The sequence below is a fragment of the Falco biarmicus genome, chromosome 2 (genome assembly GCF_023638135.1).
Source record: "Falco biarmicus isolate bFalBia1 chromosome 2, bFalBia1.pri, whole genome shotgun sequence".
In the NCBI taxonomy this organism is placed as follows: domain Eukaryota; kingdom Metazoa; phylum Chordata; class Aves; order Falconiformes; family Falconidae; genus Falco; species Falco biarmicus.
In genome coordinates, this window is record NC_079289.1 from 109,609,351 (window position 1) to 109,621,352 (window position 12,002).

Sequence of the window (12,002 nt, forward strand, 5' to 3'; positions counted from 1 at the left end):
AGACTAGGTGACCATCTGTCAGGAATGATACAGGAATGATTGGATAGGCTTTGGGGTAGATTTAGGACCAGATGGGCTTCTACGTTTTACAAAAACATAAAAAAAAACATGAAGGACTTTTTAAGCTCACCCATTCTAAGTCAGATATATAATACATTGCAACAAGTTAACAACTGGTTAGCCAAATTAAGATTTTTTTTGTAAAAACAGTCAAGCACAGTTGATATTAGGCTCAGAATCCTTGAAAAAAGTGGTGGTGGTCTAAAAAAACATGAAGAAACAACTGTTAACTTGGTCTCAAATACAAGATCGTCACTAACAAAGAACTACTTAGTACAGTGACTATAAGACACAACAATTAACATCCAAAAGGGGAAATAACGAGCTAGAATTAAAAGTTGAACTACAGAAATATTTTTTTTAAAAAGAAGAGTATCAGAAAAGAACTTAAAAAGATAATATTCTTCCAGCTGACATAGAACTATTTGAAGATCACGTGAGAGATTCATCACTTTTTGTCACTTTTAACAGAATGACTGGGTACACCAACAAAAATACCAGGCAGCATATATGCTCATGCCTTTTTTAAAAACAGTTTTCTGTAATTGTTTTGCTTCTAAACACAGTACGTTCTGTAAATAGCTCCACAATGCTAATAATCACTGAAGGTAGAAGGGAACTCTTGAATTGTTCTATTCCAACCTTCCTGCTCAAGCATGGTCAGTTAGACCAGGTTGCTTGGGTCAACTATGTCCAGTCAGGCTTTGAGTATCTCCACAGATGGAGACGTCATGACCTCTTCCAGGCAACCTGATCCACCATGACAGTATTTTTTTTTCTTGCGTTCAGACTGAATTTTCTGTGTTTTAATTTATGCCCACTGTCTCTTCTGCTGTCACTGGGCACTACTGAGAAGAGTTTGGCTCCCCCTTACGCATTCCTTTCCACCTAGTATCTACAGACATGGCCAAGATTCCCCTGAGCCCTCTCTGCTCCACACTGAACAGTCCCAGCTCTCTCAGTCTTTCTTCATACAACAGATGCTCAAGACCCTTAGAGCATCATTGTAGCTCTGCGCTGGACTCACTCCAGTAAGATTTACAGTTTTCCTGTACTGGGGAGCCCAGCACTAGACCCAGGACTCCAGCTGTGTCTCACCAGGACTGAGCAGAGGGGAAGGATCCTCTCACTTGTCCTGCTGGCAACACTCTTGCTAACACAGCCCAGAAGGCTGGTAGCCTTCTCAGCCAAATGGGTGCACTACTGGGTTATGTCAAGTTGCTGTCCACCAGGACCTCCGGTTCCTTCTCCACAGAGTTGCTTCCCAGTCCATCAGCTCCCAGCCTGAAACTGGTATATGAGGTTACTCTTCCCCAGGTGCAGGATTTTGCACTTCCCACTGTTGAACTGTATGAGGTTTCTTTTTGTCCATTTCTATTGCCTCAAAGTAATATGAATAGCCAAACTGTAAGTGCATTTAAAAAAAAAAAAAAATACCTAGCTACAAGCTTCTGTTCACCACCAGAATCTGGGGAAGCATTCCAAGCACACCTGGTGTTTATTAAAACTTTTTCCCTCTTAACATTTAACACAGGCTACTTGAACTTTCAGCCTGATCAACATAACCCTTTCACATTCCATAAGTTAGCAGTAAAGATATGATAAAGGAGAAAGAAAGGAAGTTTAAAAAAGGGAAAAAAACCAAGTTCTTCTTGTCAAGAGCTCCTTTCACATTCGTCCTCTTTATTATCAATAGACACTTGGTAAGAAATACCTCCAGTCCTAGTCTCTTCTGAACTAACATAGCTTTCACACATTTTTATTAATAACATTCCAACTACGCTCTCCTGTTGTTCCCTGGTAGCAATTCCTACTAATCCTATCGTTTGTCTCAATTACCAAAGCTTCTACTCACTCATTCTGCTGTTAAATACTGAAAATTGTCTACAGTGGCTCTCCGGTACTACACAATCCGATTCCAGTCCATGTTATTCACTGAAGTAATATTAAGTCATCAAATCTGAACAAAACCTCTGAAACTGTAACCATGGACAATGTATTACATGGTATATCCAGTATATTACACATGGGACCTATTTCTGATACTACATTTTACTTCAAGAACTCCACCATTTAGACAAAAGCATGCAGCACGGTTTCTAGCTGTATGCTTACTTTTCCTCAAATATAAATAGACAAAATGGAGCATTTTTAAATTTATAATCAAAAAAATCAAACTTGACAGCAAAGGATATTTTGTGAGAGAGACTGCTAAGCCAAAAAAAAAAAAAAAATCAACTTTATTTCTTTTTTAATCCCATTCTAATTATCTTTTTAATCTCTTGGCTAATGGAAGTCTACTCTAAATGCTATTTTATTCTGTTGTATTTCCTTTCAGTTATACTGCAGTGCTCATCTTGACTAATGCATGTCTGTAAATCAACTAGGCTGGCTGTCTCTCCCAGTACCTACTGACCAGAAGGCATACCCCAAAAGCTAATGAGCTGCTAAACACTGCTGCCATTGAAGAGAGATGTATTGTGAATCTGCAATTTTGCAAAACACCATGCACATAACTGATGATTCCTGTCAGTAGGTGCGGTGTGAGATCACGATTGACTCCAAGGTAACAATTAGAATGGAATACATAAAGTAACTCGTTATGGATAGAAGCATAAAGCTTGTCACTGACTGTGGCTTCATTTCCCAGAAGCAGACACTTCATGAAAGACTTAATGACTTGCCAGGTATCAAAAATTATGAGTCCATGTATAAAAATTATTTGGAATAGTCTATAGCTTTGTTATGCAGGCAAATCACAAATTTTATTTACTTGAGAATATAACCCTCTTTCATCAGGATGCCCAGACAGGAGAACGGTTAAATGATTCAGAAGTATTACCGTGCAGTCATTCCCTCATACAAAATTAAAGATTTGATTTATAAAACGACTACTTGTTTTTAAAAACCAGAATTCCACATTGGACTTTACTGCCCTGCACCTTAGTTCCTTCCTATTCCACTGCAGAAGAGAAAGAGACAGCTCAGAACCAAATTTACACAAAGGGGTTTTGATAATTGTGCTCCTGGACTCAGTATATAAATTCTTACACTTTCCTTTAAACACTGATGCACTTATATAAACCTGAACTACACATTCACTAAAACTTCCAGGCAGAAGAATTTTGCTGGAACTATTAAATGCTGAACAGGGAGCACATGAAATGTCATCCTTTATAGAGACTTTGGCATATGTTTCATCAATGAATTCATAAGCCGTAGCCCTCTAGATTGAGGTGATAAAGATCTCTCTTTTAAAAGAAAGAGGGAGTGATTCAATCCAAGTATAAACATTTGGAAGTGTACTTTCTCTACATTCAGTAATTCAGTGGTCAAAGTCCTTGTCCATTTATCATCATATCCTCAGGGACCATCTCCCTCGCCATCTGGACTGTTTTGAAGTAAGGTCAGTTATAAGATTATTTTGTTTATTTAAAAATAAACAATCATCATCATCATCATCAGTTAACTCCTGATCAGCTCAAAATATATTTCACATTTACTTTGCTCCCTTTCAGTGAACCTGCTTTTGCCACATTTGAACTCTCCTCCACCTGACTCATTTCTAGGATAAAACTGTTCATATTTTTTATGTTTATGAAACTAAACATTGATATTTCTGTGACTCCTGGACAAGACTGTCATTCTAGTTACAGCCCTGTTCCTTAGTGACTAACAACAAACTAAATTTTCACTGACTGTGCTTTAAGTGGATACATGTTTTTTCATACTGACCAACTGAAGTGTATGAATTCAAATGAAAATGGTAGTGACTTTGCATGTTCTCACAGTATTATTTCCAACCAATTCTATTACAAAAAAACACTGTGGAGAAAAGCCCAGAATGTCAGACTGCAGATTTCAGTATTTTCTTCCAAGTATAACTTTTCATGCCACTTGAATTCTGAGGTGCAGTGAATTTTATATAATGAAAATAAAGCTATAATGGTCCAAGACTCAGGGTTCTGATGAAGGCTGCTAGTTTAAATGACAAAGAAAAACAAGACAAAATATAGGGTATATTTTAAATCAGAGATGGAAAATAAAGCAATATATCGAGCCAACTTCAGAATTCTATTTCTAATGTCTTATAATTCCTCACACTAGAACTGACAGGTCTGGGGCCTTAAAATCGTACCTATTTTATTTTTTTACTAGTTTGCTGTGATTCATTAGATAAATTCCAAGCTTGACTTCTTGCAACTAACAAAGCATAAAAAACTAAATCTATGAACCACTACTTTCATTATACTCTCCCTTCCGAGGCCAAAACCCAGCCTTCGAGCAGCACTGAATGTTATTAGCATCTAAGTGCACTGGCTCATGAAATATTGGACATTAAAATCAATCAGTGTTTATCCCAGGAGCCTAGACAGAAAATGAGATGTCTCTAATGTAAGTTTTCAATATAAAAATGGAGAAGAATTTTCATCTTTGTAGCTGATCATCACTGTATGAGTGAAAAACATGTGTGGATAGGCAGTACAGACATTTTCCGGCTTAGGAAATACTTGCTAAATGTGGGTCTGTGAGCAGTAATCAGACAGGAAAAAAAAAAAATATATTCTCCAAGGACACATATGATTAACAAGCTGGAACCAATTAAAGTCAAGTGAAATCCATTAGATCAGAAGATCCTCAAAGTCCTGGTGATGCCTCCCTGGGTGGCTATGCGCTGCCTAAATATGCACGTGCAACACAGGACAGGGCAACCAGGAGTAAAAAGTTATATTGGCACTGTCACATTGCAGAAGAGATCGTGTAACATTTTTTTCTAAAAGCTTAAATACAATACTTAATGCAGTGCCATCACTAAAGTATGTTTACTAACTAAGCCAAAAATCTCTCTTTGGCCATCAAATCTATTTAGGCTTTAAACAGTTGGTCGTCAAAAAAAATAATACTATAAAACAATCCCAAATAACACACTATGCTGGAACTTCATTTTGAGCATAAAAAAAAAAATCCCTCTTTTGTTATATAAAAAAAACCAAACCAAAACCCATGCCTTTTTAATTATTTAAACAGATAATATTTTTAATATTATTTTTATTCCTGGCTGATTCATATTAGGCATATAGAGAGATTAAAAAAAAAATCTTTCTTTCTTTGGTAATATCTTTAAAAGATTAATTCGAAAAAATCTGCGATCCATACCTCAACTTGAAAACAATGTTGACATTTTCTGTCTTAACTTGCTTAGGAGAAAACAATACCTACAATAGTCTTTTACAATGAAGGTTATGTTCAATAGTTCTTAATCTGATGTGTCTTCTACCTTTAATTTAAAAGAACAGAAAACAAACAAAAAAACCAACCAAAACCACACCAAACCACTTTACCAAATGGCAATTAACCACACACAGTGTTGGTAAAACTGTTGATTTTCCAAAGCAATTCTGTTTCATCTCCTCTATTACAGACTCTCTAGTTAACCTTTTCATTCTAGTAAGGCCATTAAACCAATTTTTCCTACTTTTTTGTAAGATACTACATTTGGCTGTTAATGAAGACTTCAAAGTTGAGGCTGTTCTCTTGATTAACATTGAAGTTTCTAGCCCCAAATTTAATTCATCAGAATTTCTGAAGAATTTCTGGTTTTATCTGTCCAATCTTCATCACAAATTAAAGCCTTGACAAGCACTCTGCTTGGGCTCACCGAGTTCCAATTTCACAAACTGCATGCTCTTCCTCTGGACAGAACCCTTCTGCTGTAGCTTTTAGATCTAGGGTGGGTTTTTTCCTCCAAGTTTCCTCCAACATTCATTTTTATTACTAAGCAAAAAAAGAAAAGTCCAAGCATAAATATGTTTTCTAAAACAGCAACGACTTAACAACCACCACCATTCTATTCTGATAAATACATGAAATTCTCTGTTATGTTACGCCCTACTAAAAATAAAGTGTCTGAACATTGGCTTCTCTCAGGCTTTGCAGTCCCTGCATCCCCGTCTCATCCTTCTGCAGATGTACCTCTTTCTCCTCCTTCCTCCAGGATTGGTGTTAGCTGATCTCACTGATACGGCTTTAAAGACCACTTCTGTGATGATAATTCCTGGAGCTTCCTCCCCACTCCTGACCCATCCACGCTGTGTCCTGTAACACTGCTGTCCCTTGCAGTAGCTCAACGTTACCAGAGCTCGTCCGGGGCTCTAACCACAACATCAGTTGTGACAGAACAACCTAACTGTTGCTTAATTTTTATCAATTAACTGAAAACAGCCACATGTAGAGATAGGAGAGTTTGGCTCCCGCTTGCCAGGCACAGAAGGCCAAGTCCCGCTGAACCAGTGCGTGCTGCCTTTCATGCAACATCACTACCCCGTTTCCAAACAATCTAGACAATAAGTCAATATTTAAGATTAAAATTATCTATGAATAATACAGCAGTTGTTCCTAACCCATTATGCTTAGGCTGGAGAGCCAAATTAGTGTGTTCAGAAAGGAAAAGTTACAAATGCACGAATGTTTAGCAATGTGGCTAGAAGTAAATACAAGTGCAGTTACAAAACAATTTTATTTCTTCCCTATATGACTCCTCAGAGTCTCCTAAAGGGGGTTGATTCTCAAACGTTCCTTGAGTGTGAAACTTCATCAGACAATTTTTTTTTTAAAAAAAAATCTATAGAAATTGTGAACTCTAAGATTTTTATCTACTATCTTCTGATAAATATAATCACAGTAATGCATGTAAAGAGGTCAGTAAGACAAGCTGCATGGATCTTACATTACTAGAAACAAAATCACCGTGCTTATGGACAGGTAGCCTGATATTTCCCCCTTTGGACATCACATAGGAATAGATAAAAGGGTTAATATATACTTGGTATTTTTGTAACAAACAAGGTATCAGCTGGTAGGTAAGACCATACAGAAAAGCACTGCTGAAGCCCAAGGAAAATACCAGCTGTCTCTGCTCAGAGAAGACAGATTACCACCTGTCCTGTTATCTTCCATACACAATACAAAGCACGTTGGTCATTTTAACAGGGATAACTGTACCCATATGCTGTTTAATTTTGTGCTGCACTCTGCCTACTTGTAAATAGTCGTGATGGATCATTCTAAAACATAGATTAGCCCAGTGGTGATGTTTAGCTAGAGGCTGAACTTCACGCCTACTTTAGCTCTCAGAAGCCTTAATCTACAGTGTGTTATGTTAACATCCTTACTTTAGGCAAACAACGGAAGACAAACATATGCACATGCATTTGCACACATGCACACGGGGAGGAAAAGAATTTTAAAATATACTAAAATTTTCAAAATTTTTTAGAGAAAAATTGTTTTAAATCACAGGCTGGTTAAAGAGCTTTGTTTTATATACTGTGAGAAGTTCTGCTTACATTTTAAGCAATGCTCCAAATAGTTGTAAGATCATAAATATTGCTGTAGCTTTCAAACCAACATGAACAAGAAAAAAATAATCTTCCCACATGCTATACGGCAAGAAAATAAATAAATAAAATCTGTTCCAGTAAGTTTTACAAAGTTAGTAGAACATGCCATTTAGGATACAAATAACATGATCGGCACTTTGTTTAAGAGCAAATAACTAAAGTCTCAGCAACAACTTCCTATTGATTTAGACATTGGTTCTCACAAGTGAACTGAGTGTTTTTATCTTTGAAATATGGCTCCGCATTATTAGTTTTATAACACAGTCTGAGTTTTATAAAGAAATATGCAAGATAATCATCTACGGTGTAACTCTGCCACCTTCACAACCATAGCTCTACCAAAAAAAACACTCTCAACCTGAATCTTCAGATCACACATGAGCTGCAAACGTTATTAGAATATTCTGGCTCCTCTTATTATTATTTTTCTGCCATTCTCTGTGTTGAAGACCAAAAAAAAAAAAAAAAAAATCCCAGAGGAAAAAAGGCACTTGGGAAGCACTGGCATAGAATACAGCTGACTGCTGTCTGTCAGCCAGATGTTAGTGGCTAAAAGCTGCACCCATTTACAAGGAATAGCAAGGATGTCTGAATAGGAGTCAGGAATACATCAATGAGGAGTGAGATGAAGGATCTCAAATTTTGACTGTCTCTGAAACTTCAGAGATTTGGAGTGCTCTCTAGCCTTGCTCAATCCCTGCAAATACTTTGCCCTAGCAGCTGTTCAGATGTTCAAACAGATGTTTGTAAAAAATGATGAAATGATTATTCTGTATGAAGCTGTTGCATCATGGTCTAAACTGCTAGTTACTGCAGGGCTCTGAGACAATGCACTGTGGTTTTGACCCAGAATCAAGTATTCACTTATGCTGCTTTCAGTTTTAGAAAAAATTAAAAGACTCAGAGCTGTGAAAGATTTGAATGGAAAAGAAGGATCACAAATTCCATGTGAAAGCTCTAGTCAGTCACTCATACAACTCACTATTACATCAGGTGTGAAATTCATGATAGCTAAGCAGAAACACCACCATATCCATCCCTACATGTTGTTTTTGCCAAAATAATGACACAAATCATAAATCCACCACTAGACTTTTCAGTATTTCAAACAATAAAATGTTACCACATGTTTAGTCATAATATATATTTTAATTCCTTCCTTGTCTGCACTTGGTATCAAGTTGCCGAGTTATCAAAATAAAATAAAAAATAAGTACAAGAATTCCCACCCAGAAAACCCCAAATCCACAGAACATGATTTTCAACAGTGACATACAACTTACTGTTATAAAATTAAACCAAGGTAACTTTCAATTTTAAAACATGTTATATTGTCGTTCAACATGCAAGACATTCACAATTTATTGACAAATCACCTTAAAATTTCACGTCATTTAATTAGCTTCCACTTCACTGATGCTGATAAAATTTTATCCTCAGCTGAAGGAAGTCAAGGCTTTTCTTATGCTGATCTACACAGGAACTGAGATTCACATGTTGCTTTTAATAAAGCTTAAAATGCTCTGAAGATAAACATGAAGGCATTTGCCTTCTTAAAATTATTTCCCTGTTTTGTAAGGAAATATACATTCCTTCAATCAGATTTTAAAACAACACTTGTAAATCTACTGAAACACAAAATAGCTTTTATATCTGAACTGCAGATACATTATTCATTTGTACTCTATCTCCAGATACATGCAGAATTATGTAACTTAATTAACACAGGTTTGCTCTGAGCATATTCAACTGCTTGTTAAAAGTATCACATACAAGTTAATGATATAGCTATCAGTACTCTAAGTCTGACCAAGCATTAACTTCTCAGCCCCGGCAGTGTGCTCCCACCACCTGTGCCAGAGGTAATACCCGAGCGTCAATGACACAGCTTTGCTTCAGCCTCAAAATGACAGATTTTGCCACTCCAACTAAGTCTAACCACAACAGCCCATTAAACAATGGTTATAATACTGAATTACACTGAATGATTCGTCTTGGATTATTATAAATGGACAAAACCCCAAAACATGCAACCAAGAGATAAAAATAAATTACTTTTTACAGCAATTTTTACAGAAATTAAGGAATGCCTTGAGCTCTTTTTCTTTCAAGAGCAGAAAAATTAAGTTAACCATTAAAAATGTTATTTCATCGCTTTCATAAGTTTATTCCCTGTAGAGTAGTCTAATATTTTACCTAAAACCCTACATTATGATTTGTCTATATTATAGTAAGCAGTAAATACTGTAAACACAAATTTATTCTGTTAGCTACTATATTAAATGCATAGGTTTTTTTAACAGTCAGCTCACACAAACTCTAGAACACGGTCTTATAAATAAATAAATTGTTTATAGTTTAGGCACTTTGAAAGAATAAATCTTCTATGCAGTCAAAATTTTATTGCTTCAGTCTAATCAGACCTTTGTTCTATGTAACCAAACACAGTTCTGTAATCCAGGCAAGAAACAGCGGTCCCTACCAGATGTCATTACTTAAGGCTTACAAATCAGGTGAAAATAAGGAACTTCAATAGGTGAAATTTTAAGAGCTCAGTTGATCCTTAGGTTAAAGTCAAACAAAAAAACCAAAACAAAACCCCAACACACAATTACAGGCACAAATACAGTATACAGAAGTCACAAAAAAGTAACAATCTGGAAGAACATGATCTTTTCGTACCTTTGCCAAATACTTAATTATAGTCTGGTAGCAATATGCCATAGCCCTGCATGCTACCCTGATGGCAAGAAGAGATTATCACCTTTGGCTGCTTATTCACACCCCTTTACCAAAAGCTACCCTCACCGATAAAGATCTGTTTAAATGTGTTAGCTTAAATAAAGGCTAAGTAACAGCTAGCACATAGCCTTTCCCTACCATAGTTTTGTCAAAATAATTCTGTAGACTTCAAATAGCATAACTTAATTCAGTTTTTCTTAAAACAGATTGTCTTGGCAGTGGCTACACATGCAGTTCTGCTGCATCTGAGTGGGGCTGTACTAACTGTAGGGGAGGACTAAAGCAAACCCGACTAAACTCATAACCTGGCCTAACAGTAGCCAGAAGAGCACATCTGACCTAACTTGACAGAAGAGCAGTTAGTGTCACACCCAGCCAACCCCCCACCTCTGTGGGGTCTCACCCACAAAGAGATGAGGTTATTCTCCTAGTCCCCACTTTCTCAGCCATGCAGTAATAAAAGCAATTTGCCCAGGACACCACAGTCTGGTACTTCAACAGCTGCCATCTGGAGGTCAGCTCCACAGTACTGGAATTTCTTTCCCCATGCACCCAAACCAGCCTGTGCTTGCTGTAATTCTGCATTTCTAAATGTAACAAATATCTTTTTTTCCCTCACCCCCCCAGAAGATTTACGAAGAATGAGTAAGCACCTCCTCCGTTTCTGCTGTGGTTCTTTTTTGGGCCTATATAACCTCTCAAGTATTTAATCACCTGTTATATTATGCAACTATTATATAGATTATACCAGGCCTGATTTCCTCCAGTATTGTGACTGAGATACAGCAAGCCAGACCAGCAGCAGGCTAGAACCAGCCACTTATTGGTAGGTTTTCTCTGCAGTCTTAGGTCAGTGAACAGACTTCTAGGCTGAGCTATCTCACATAAAACTCTCACATAAAATTAATACTAACACAAACCCTTCCAAACTTTATTCAGGTTACTGATTTTAAATGGGAGACAAACTCATTCATATTAGCATCTCCTGCGTCTTCTCATTCATAACTATGTCTGCCGATGGGCTTAGTAAAGCAGTAAACTTCGTGGTTGTGGGGCACCATTTCCCCTGTGAAATTTCACAAAAAACTGCTTATCTCGCCATGCACAAGATGAGCAGTGGCACAGCATCACAAGACCTGCAACAGTAGGGTGGTTTACCCTGCACCTGAACTGAAAAATCCAGGATACTCAAAGCAATCTGTGAACATCTTTGGACCTTGTCTGTGACTCACTGCAAACTTCTGCAAACTTTAGAAAAAATTGTTTCTAATGACCTGTTGGAGAACTTAATCTGCAAGGCTGTTCTTCTAAGCTGCAAGAAGACACAGCGGGAAGAAGTTTAGGGGCAAAGCCCGAGTTCACTATCCAAAGAGACTCACCTAACAGCACTTGCTGCCTCTGCCTAGGAAGGTGTCTACAACAGCACTTTTTAAAAGTAAAACACATCTGCTCCCTGCAGCTTTCATCTCTTCCGATCCACTTTCAGGATGTTTACTCTTAGGCTAGGTTGTAAGCTCTTCTGATCCTGTGAATGCTGGATTTCACTCTATAGTCAGTATTAAAAAGGGTGAAAACTAAGCAAATTTTCTTAACAAGTTCCTGACTTGCTCAGGATCTATGACGATGAATACCGATTTCTTAGAAGGACATGTTAACAAAATACTATTTAGAGGAGAAAACAACAACAACAACAACCACCCCCCCAAAGAAACCCCAAACTATTAATACATTAAAAGTTAGCCACACAATGATCTATATTTTCATACTGAAGAATTTCCTTACAAGGAAAGTAGTAACAGA

The 12,002-nt window shown here is 37.1% G+C and overlaps 1 protein-coding gene across 7 annotated transcripts in view; it reads right to left on the reverse strand.

The window, feature by feature from the left end:
- Nucleotides 1–12,002, reverse strand: part of ROBO1 (roundabout guidance receptor 1) — a 650,998-nt gene that overhangs the window by 238,866 nt on the left and 400,130 nt on the right. The gene's annotated exons all lie outside the window — the stretch shown is intronic.